We start from the raw sequence: 9,768 nt of genomic DNA, 5'->3' as shown, positions 1-9,768 counted from the left end.
GAATGAGGGTGAATAGGCTGAAAACCGTGAGTGCACATACTGGCCTTTCCCTCTCCCACCTACTTTGACACCACTCCTCATCACTTCACTCTGCACCCTTACCCTTGGAAGGGAATCGCTGAGCTAAGGCTCTTGAGCAAGGGACATACCTGCTTTCAGCACCTGTCACTGTCCTGCGTTAAGCTTTCCCCCCACTTCACCACCTCCAGTCTTTACTACAAAGCCCTCACGTCTTTGTGCAGGAAGGTGGAACCAGGCACAAATGAGTGATCTGAACAGAGTAGACAAATGGCTCAGAATACCTATTTATGTATTTTTAAAGGGGACCAGCTCCGGAGTTTCAGTCTTCATTCCTAGAAAGAAAAACAGAATGCAGTTAAGTGATTCATACTACACGGGGAAATGGTTTTCTTTAAGCTAGAGCCCGCACCAGTAGCCACTGCATGCAGGATCTCTGAACCAGTTCACTGAATGACACCCAAGGTTTGAACCAATTAATCCACAACTGAGATCACAGCTGGAGATAAGTGATGGCAGAGAGAAGGAACTGGAGCCCCATCTCACATCCCAGCTATAGGCAATCCATAGTCCTATTGACTTTAGCAAGGAAAGAACAGAGTTGGGCACTGTTGAATGTGTTCTTCCCTCACGGGGTCCTAAGAAAGTCAAACTAACAACTAGGGAGGACTTCAAAGTGGCAAATGGTGCAATTCAGTGAGGAAACCAGGCTTGCACAATCATTAAAACAGCAGAATCTCCCAGAAGGCAATTCCTAGAAATAAAATGCCAAGCATAGTGTAAGTCATCAGAAAGCCTCTGGAGCTGGAAATTCCAGCTTGACAGAAACCATCCACTTAGTGTTCTAAGGAGAGGGACAGCATTATCCCAATTTCTCCTACTTAAGTTGTTTTTGAGATTTAGAATTGATTATTCAGCTAAATAATTGCTCCAAAATTTATTTGACATTTTTTTTTAGCTCTGTGACCCTGGATAAGTTACTTGACGTCTCTTATTCTCTATATCCTGTACAAGGGAACATTGTAGTACTTGCTTCATGTTGTATAAAGATTAAATAAATTGTAATGTATTTAAGTACTTAGTACAGTGTCCAACTATGGTGAAATGCTAGGAAAGTGTTGAAAAACAATTTCTTTTTGCAGGTGTTTATATGGTTACAACAAATATACTCACAATGAAGTTTGCACACACCTTTACCACATCATAGCCTAATGCCAGTTTGCTTTCCCACTCCCATCCTGGAGCAACCTGAGAGCAAGAACTCAGTCTTTTTCTCCGTGAATCCCCGTGTAAGCAAATTATCTGACAAATAGTAAGCATCCGATAAGTATTTGTGATGAATAAATAAGTAAAGGTATATTTCTCTGAGGTTATAAAATGAATAATGCACAATCCTTGTCCGTGAAGAGCTTATAGTCCAGTGGGGGAGAAAGACACTAAACAATTCCTCATCATGTGATTGATTAGAGTTCTAAAAGAGATATGGAAACACTGCTGTTAGAATTCATTTGGCTTGGGGGAACAAGGGAAGGAGGTGATACATAAGCCAACCTCAAAGAAGGAGAGGGATTTCACAAGTAAAGGTTGGATTCAAGAAGGTGGCATCTAAACTGAGTTTTGAAGGATGAGTAGGAGTTAGCCAGATGAAGAAAGTACAGAGGGCTTACCAGGCAGATGAAATAAAATGTGTGTACTTCAGGATCTTGTTTGGAGTGGGTGTGTGTATCTGTATGTGTGTGCAAAAGACATTTCACCATCATACTGCAAGTTCCTATAGAACAGGAGTTGGCAAGTTTTTTCTATAAAGGGCTAAACAGTAAATATTTTCAGCATTGTGAGCCATCCAGTGTATCACAACTACTCACTTCAGTCACTGTAGCAAGAAACCAGCCATAGACAATATGGAGACAAGTGATGTGGGCAGATTTGGCCTTTGGATGGCTGGATTTGACCCATGGGCCCTAGTTTGCCAATCCTCTGGCTTCCCAAGGACACGGTGCATGAAGGTGCCCAACCAACAGGGCTTATGCTAGAGGGCCCTTCACATAATCAGACTTGCTCTTTGCATGGGTTATCAATTGATGTGTTATTAATTACCTTGAAATCATCAATATATATCACAGTTTCTTTCTTTATTTTTTTTTTAAGTAGGCTCCATGCTGGAGCCCAACATGGAACTTGAACTCACAACCCTGAGATCAAAACTTGACCTGAGATCAAGAGTTGGACACTTAACCAACTGAGCCACCGAGGTACCCCTCTATCAGTTTCTATAGGTAAGGAAGAGTTCAGGCAGTCTGGCTCAGGATCTCTTATGAGGTTGTGGTCAAGATATTAACTGGGGCTGCAGTTAGCCAAGGGCTCTACTGGGACTGGAAAATATGCTTTCAAGGTGGTTCACTCACTTGGCTGACAAGTGGGTGCTGGCTTTGGCAGAAGGCCTCAGTTCCTCCCCCTATAGGCTCTTCCACATGGCTGCTTCAGCGTCCTTCATAACATGGTGGCTGGCTTCTCCTAGAGCCAAGGTGGAAGCCATGACCTGGTCTAGAAAGCCACACACTGTCATTTTTGCCATATTTTATTGGTCATACAGACAAAAAGGGATTCAATGCAGGGGGAGACGCCATGCAAGATAAAAACACTAGAAGACAAGGATTACTGGAGGCCATTTTGAGAATGGTTACCACACCCTTTCTTCATATCCACAGTGAGATGTATCTTACTCTTGTCCCTATCTTCTTTCCCCTATTTCAGCCAAATATTCTCATGGAAACTTCAAAGAATCTAAATGTCCCATATCCTTCACATTGACCATAAAGAACAATGAGAAGACCTGAAGAACATGGGAGACCTGAAAAACATGAGAGAAACTGGGTACAAACAGAGGAAGCTCATCTCTGAAACTTTTCTTCAAGGAAAAGGCTTATCAGAGCCATTAATTGCTCCCCATCAGTAAATTGACCCTAGCCTTCCACATCCCAACTTTCTCTCTTGCCTAAAGATGGGCTACACTAGACAGTCAGTTCTTTCACCCTGTACCTTCCATAAATGAAGCAGAATCCAGAAACTGGTAAAAACTTTACTTAGAAACACAGCCTACTCTTTCCTAAACAAACCCAGTGGGGGCTATTTGAAGAAACAAGCTGAAGCAACTCCATTTCTAACAAACTATTTGGGACTTAGGATTCTAACATTTTTGAACTGATGAGACCTTACCATTCTTTCCAGCCTCCAGCTTCATCCAGCACACCCATTCCCCAGCACACCTGAGAATAGTCTTCCTGCTTCTGCTTTCATATATCCCATGTCCTTTTTGACTGAGCAAGAGCTGGGGAGAAATGAGGTGACATCTCTTCAGAGTTCTCTTCACCTACTGCATGGAGGCTCTGTGTTTTGTGGCTGGGGGAAAGAGAGTTTTCTTTATTTTGGTTGTCCAAGTGATAGGAGACAGTCGAGAAAGAAGTAAAGGAGACAGAGAGGGACATGAGTTGTAGGACCCACCTCCAATCATTGGACTGTCTCTGAAACTCTATACCCAAGGAGATGAGGACCAGTATCTGAGAGGGACATATTGTTGTGAGAGGTAGAGGACTCCAGCCAAAAGTATTGTTTCTTGGGAACTCAGATGACAAACTGCAGCACAGACGTGGGACCATTCTCCATTCCTCTCAGAACCTAGCAACACACAGGCCTTGAGCCCTATGGACTAGGGTGCATTGTGGGGAAGCCCCCTTGAAACAGACATTGGTGGTCTCACAATTAGTATAGTTGGTGAGGCTGCATGAATAGTGTTGACAAGAGGGAAGCCATGGTGTATGACAGGTGCATGTACCTTATCCACTAAGTTGTTGGTATAGGTAGGCACTCTGTGGGGACTTCTGGAAACGATCTGAGCACCTCTGGATGAGAGAGACTAATCCTATATTTTGACATGTAGGAGCCTACGGTCATATCTTGGAGGTATTAGTATAAATGTGACCTCAATATAGGAGTTAATGGATGGAGTATGGAAGTTGGAGCCATTCTACCTGAGTTTGAGTCACAGTGTGGCCCTGGGCAAGTTATTGAACCTCTTTCTGAGTCTTATTTTTCTTCACTTACAATTGGAGATAATAATACACTTATTTTAGAAGGATGTTGTAAGTATTCTTAGAATTATATATATAAAGTACTTAGTACTTTATATGTATATATATTATATTATAATTTATATATATATTTATATATATATAAAGTATTATATATATAAAGTGCCTGGTACATAATAAGCACCACCACATAATTGTTGGAAAAAAGTTTTACACTCTCAAGTTGATGGTGCCCAAAAGAAAGTTGTTGTATAGATTTCCTCCAATGAAAATCACCTCCTCAACTATGGAGCCTATTACATGTTGGAAAATTCTCATTATTAAAAACGTTCTTTCTGATATTAAGGCAATTTGCCTCGTTGCAACTTCTCCACATTGGTTCCAATTTTTCTCTGAGATATTATTCCAAAATAAACTTTTAATAAGCTCATTGAGACAATTCTCAAGATCTCCCTGAGTTTTCTCTTTTCCAAGTTAAGCGGCCCCAGGTCCTTCAACCATTCCTCAGAGAACTGGTCCCCAGACCCCTCTGCAACCCAGGCGCATGCCTCTGAATGCACTGCAGATTGGCAGGGTTGGGGAGGTATATGGATTCCAAGTAGATAGCCTGGAGACTGTCTCCAGGAGACCCTCCCCCCTCATATGAACACATGTTCCTCAGAGGAAAAATGTCAGATTAACCCAACCGTTTCAAATTAATTTTGTTTGGGAGAGCAAGGGGAAGGGGATTTCCAAACAGGGCCAAGGACTTTGTCAAAGCTGTTCCTCCAAGATACAGATGGACAACTGGCTGGCCTGGAGAGGGGCCAGCTGGGAAGTGTAACTCTGTCCAGGGATGTGAGCCAGGACTGGCTCCTCCTCTTGGGAGGTAAGAAGGAAAAGCTGGTTTCCTCAGTAGAGATAAGCATACAGTGTGCGCTCAAGTCAAAAATAAAATTTCTCTTTGTACCTGGCACAGGCCCTAACTCATGCCCCCAGCTGGAACACATGCCTCCCTCATTCCACTTTCACTGTGAGAAGCCCTGGATGGTGGTTGTCCGCTCCTCACCTCCAGGGCATGAGGCTGCCAGACACAAGTGTAGCACGTTTCCGGGTTTCACTTGCTCAGGACTTTCTGAATCATTTTTCTTTTATGGGCCTGTGGGGTAGAAGAACAGGAGGGAGGAGGGAACATGGAAAAATGTCACTTTTGGTCTCAGTCAGACTTTGTTTTCTATAGAATAACAGCTGAAACACTTTTCAGATGCTTTCTGTTTAGCAGGGGGTAAGGATGAACAAGGGTTATGCCCAAGGACTGCTTGGGAAAAAAGGCCTCCTTATTTCTTTTATTAACAGAAGTTTTCCCTATTACCAGAGTAAAGGGGGAAAAACATCAACCATGGTTCACCATCCAAAGACAGCCTTCATTAACATGGTAGTAGATCTCTTGTCAGAATTTAGGTCAGAGGATTTTTGTTTGTTTGGTGTTGGTTTTTGTTTTAATTTATTTATTTAAATTCAAGTTAGCTAACATACAGTGCAGTATTGATTTCAGGAGTAGAACCCAGTGATTCATCACTTACATACAATATTCAGTGCTCATCCCAACAAGTGCCCTCCTTAATGCTCATTACCATTTAGCCCATCCCCCCACCAAACATCCTCCAGCAGCCCTCAGTTTGTTCTCCGTATTTAAGAGTCTCTTACGGTTTGCCTCCCTCTCTGTTTTGATCTTACTTTTTCTTCCCTTTCCCTATGTTCACGTTTTGTTTCTTAGATTCCACATATGAGTGAAATCATACTATATTTGTATGTCAAAGCTTTGAATCTCCTTTCCAAATAATTATAACCATAATTTACAATACATGATTCTAAATCATTCACAAATATTATGAACATTTCTTCTTTTAGTATATACTTTACACAAATGTATTTTTAATAGCTTTATAAAGATACGATTCACATACCATATAATTTGCCCATTTAAAGTGTACAATTTAATGGGTTTTGGTATACACGTGTTGTTCAACTATCACTGTAATTGCTTTGAGAACATTTTCATTACCCCAGAAATAAAGCTTGTGCCCATTAGTGATCACTCCCCATTCCCATCCCCGCTCTAGCCTTAGCCCAGGTAACCACTAATTTATTCTCTTGTCTCTATAGATTTACCATTTCTAGACATTTCATATAAATGACGTTATACAATACAGGTCTTTTGTGACTGCTTCTCTCATTTAGCATAATTTTTTCAAGGCTCACCCATGTTACAGCATGTATCAATACTTCATTCTTTTTTACTGCCAAATAATATTCTACTACATAGATATACCACATTTGACTTATCAGTTTATCAGTTGATGGACATTTGTGTTGGTTCTACTTTTTAACTATTATGAATAATGCCACCTTAAATATTTCTGTATAAGTATATATTTCTATTTCTGAGTGGAATTCTGAGTGGAATTGCTGGGTAACCTTTGTGTGGAACTGCTATACTGTCTTCCAAAATGGCTGCTCCATTTTACATTCCCACCAGCAGTGTATGATGGTTCTAATTTCTCTGCATTTTTTTCCAGCACTTGTTATTATCTGTCTTTTTTAGTACAACGGTCCTAGCAGGTACAAAATGACATCTCATCATATTTTGATTTTCATTTCCCTAGTGGCTAATGATGTTAAGCATGTTTTCATATGCTTATGGGCCATTCTTACACCTGCTTTGGTGAAGTGTCTATTCAGAACCTTTGCCTATGTTTTAATTAGGTTATTTGTCTTTTTTTTTTTTTTTCCAGTTGTGATTTTTGGATATATATTTTGGATACAAGTCCCTAATCAGATAAATGGTTTGCAAATATTTTCTCTCATCCTTTCAGGTTGTTTTTTCAGTGTTTTGATAGTGTTCTTGGAAGCACAAAAGTTTTTCATTTTGATAAAGTTCAGATTGTCTATTTTTCTTTCTTTTGATGCTTGTGTTTTTGGTGTAATATCTAAGAAGGCTTTGCCTAACCCAAGGTCTATTACTCCTATATTTTCTTCTAAGAGGTTAATAGTTTTAGCTCTTAAACATTTCAGTCTATAATCCATTTTGAGTTAATTTCTGTGTATGGTGTTAGGAAGGAGTCCAACTTCATTCTTTTTCATGGGGATATAAATGTCTTTTTTAATGGTTGCAAAATATGCCATTTATTTGAAGATATTTTAATCTTTCTAATTTGGGCCTGCTATAATAAATTCTATGAAGACTCTATATCTAAAATTAATTTTTTTCAGGGGTGCCTAGCTGGCTCAGTCAGTTGAGCGTCCAACTTCTGCTCAGGTCGTGATCTCGTGGTTCATAAATTTGAGCCCCACTTCAGGAGCTGTGCTGACAGCTCAGAGCTTGGAGCCCGCTTTGGATTCTTTGTCTCCCTCTCTCTCTGCCCCTACCCCACTCATACTCTGTCTTTCTCTCTCTCAAAAATAAATAAACATTTAAAAATACTAAAATTGGGGCGCCTGGGTGGCGCAGTCGGTTGGGCGTCCGACTTCAGCCAGGTCACGATCTCACGGTCCGTGAGTTCGAGCCCCGCGTCGGGCTCTGGGCTGATGGCTCGGAGCCTGGAGCCTGTTTCCGATTCTGTGTCTCCCTCTCTCTCTGCCCCTCCCCCGTTCATGCTCTGTCTCTGTCTGTCCCATAAATAAATAAAAACGTTGAAAAAAAAAAATTTTTAAAAAAAAAATAAAAAAAAAAAATAAAAATACTAAAATTAATTTTTTCAAATAAATCAATAAAACCTAGAAAAATCTACAAATGGGTAATAACAATCTAGAAATAGAATTATTGAGTCAAAGAGAATAATCATTTTAAAGGCACTTGATCTATGTCATCACAGTGATTTCTCAAATGGTTTTATTGATTTATATTCCTTTCAGCAACATATAATCCTTTCAGCAATAAATCCTTTCAGCAATTTTTATTGCCTTAATTGCAAGGGGATTTGTATTATTTTTTTTAATCCTTGCTAATTTGATTGGCAAACATTTTTCTCACTAATTTGTTTTCTAGTTGCATTTCTTACTCTACGAATTTTCTGATTTCTTTACCACATTTATCTGTTTTTCTTACTTTTTTTAAACTCCTTATAAGGTCTGTCTCTTTCTTTGGCTCCCTATCATCTATCACCCTGCAGCATACTGATCAAAACTTCTCACTGGATCACTTGAATCTTCTGTCTCTACAGTGAGAACTTGCAAAGACTTAAGTTAGATTTTTAAAAACATGTTTTAGTATCTTTTTACCAGCTGTTCCCACTCCTGGAAGTAAGTGTTCATCCTACAGAACTTCTCATGGTAGCACCATAACATTTTTGGCCCTCTGCTTTCCTCTAAAACCTTACCAGTGCTGTGTTCTACCCCTGAAAGCTCTTCTGATTGGCTCATTAATGAACTTAACTGTGAAAATAATATAGTTATGTCAGATAAAGCATTTTTGCATGCAGTACCTCTCTTTAGCTCACATAAACGCTGAAAGATAATTATCACTATCATCCCTGAGATGGGAAACCTGAGGCACAGATAGGTTAAGTACCTTGCCCAAAGTCACACAGCTTATAAGCTGTTGAGCTGGACTTTGACCATAGGCATTCAGACTCCAGAGCCATTGGGGTGGCTAGCTAGTTCATCTGATCCATGAAATCACATTAAGGTAACAGGGGTCAATAGGACCTGATGTTGCCACCCCAGGTTAAAATGTACACTTTAAAAGTCACCTCAGCCCAGAGTTATGAATAGTTCTGGGCATCATGACAAGACTGATACAAAAAAGCATGCTGCTTTGCTCTATTGTACCAGAGCTAAATATGTTCAGGCCTGGCACAGAGTAAATACTCAAGAAATGATGGTTTTCTCTCCCTATTTCCTTGGACCTCAGACAGATGTCCTATCATCATCAGTGCAGAACCTTGGTGATGGTCTATCAACTTGACTAATAGCATAATAATCAGAGCTACTTCTTGAGTGCAATCTACTGCAAACACTATGCAATTCACATACACTGCCTAATGAGCTCATGCCAATCTTAACACATGCTTGAGAAGTCAATCTTTAGACACATAGTCAAATCACATGTTAAAACATCTGGAAAGTTGGTCCTTTTCCACATGGATCAGATCATGTTTTTACTTTTCCTCTCAACCCTCCCAGCGGCTTCCCAATGCATTTAGAGTAAAATCTAAAGGCTTTACATGTTCCAGTCATCTTGACCTTCTTATTCTTCCCCAAACATTCACTGAAAGCACACTTTCCTTATGATTGTCACATCTGATGTTCTCCCCACCTGGAATCTTCTTCTCTACACTTAGTTCACATTTCAGCTCAGATGTCACCTTTTCAGAGGAGCCTTCCTTGACTACCTCTTCTAAGTAGCTTCCCTCCATCCCTAATATCCGTTACTATGCTTTGCTCATTGTACTTGCCACCAGGCATTCATATTTATTTATTATGTTTCACTCAACTAAATTCTTACATACATGAAAAAGGGAACTCTGTCCTTGTTCACTGCTATATTTATTCCCAGAGGCTTGAGTCACACACTGCAGGTGCTCAAAAAAGTATTTATTGAAGGAAAGATGGAAGGAAGGGAGGGAGAGAAGGAAGGAAGGAAGGAAGGAAGGAAGGAAGGAAGGAAGGAAGGAAGGAAGGA

The 9,768-nt window shown here is 40.1% G+C and overlaps 1 long non-coding RNA gene across 2 annotated transcripts in view; it reads right to left on the bottom strand.

Moving 5' to 3' along the window:
• Nucleotides 1-2,580: 2,580 nt before the first annotated feature.
• Nucleotides 2,581-9,768, bottom strand: part of LOC121027284 (uncharacterized) — a 40,623-nt gene continuing 33,435 nt past the window's right edge. For both annotated transcript variants that reach the window (XR_005788641.1, XR_005788639.1), the window contains exons 3-5: nucleotides 5,155-5,244; nucleotides 3,235-3,417; nucleotides 2,581-2,869 (exon numbers count right to left, since the gene is read on the bottom strand). This is a non-coding gene — a long non-coding RNA (uncharacterized LOC121027284). The remainder of the gene's footprint in view (nucleotides 2,870-3,234; nucleotides 3,418-5,154; nucleotides 5,245-9,768) is intronic.

This window comes from Herpailurus yagouaroundi, unplaced genomic scaffold (assembly GCF_014898765.1).
Source record: "Herpailurus yagouaroundi ecotype Mexico unplaced genomic scaffold, PumYag 77, whole genome shotgun sequence".
Classification (NCBI taxonomy): domain Eukaryota; kingdom Metazoa; phylum Chordata; class Mammalia; order Carnivora; family Felidae; genus Herpailurus; species Herpailurus yagouaroundi.
This window is presented reverse-complemented; position numbering and strand designations above follow the sequence as displayed.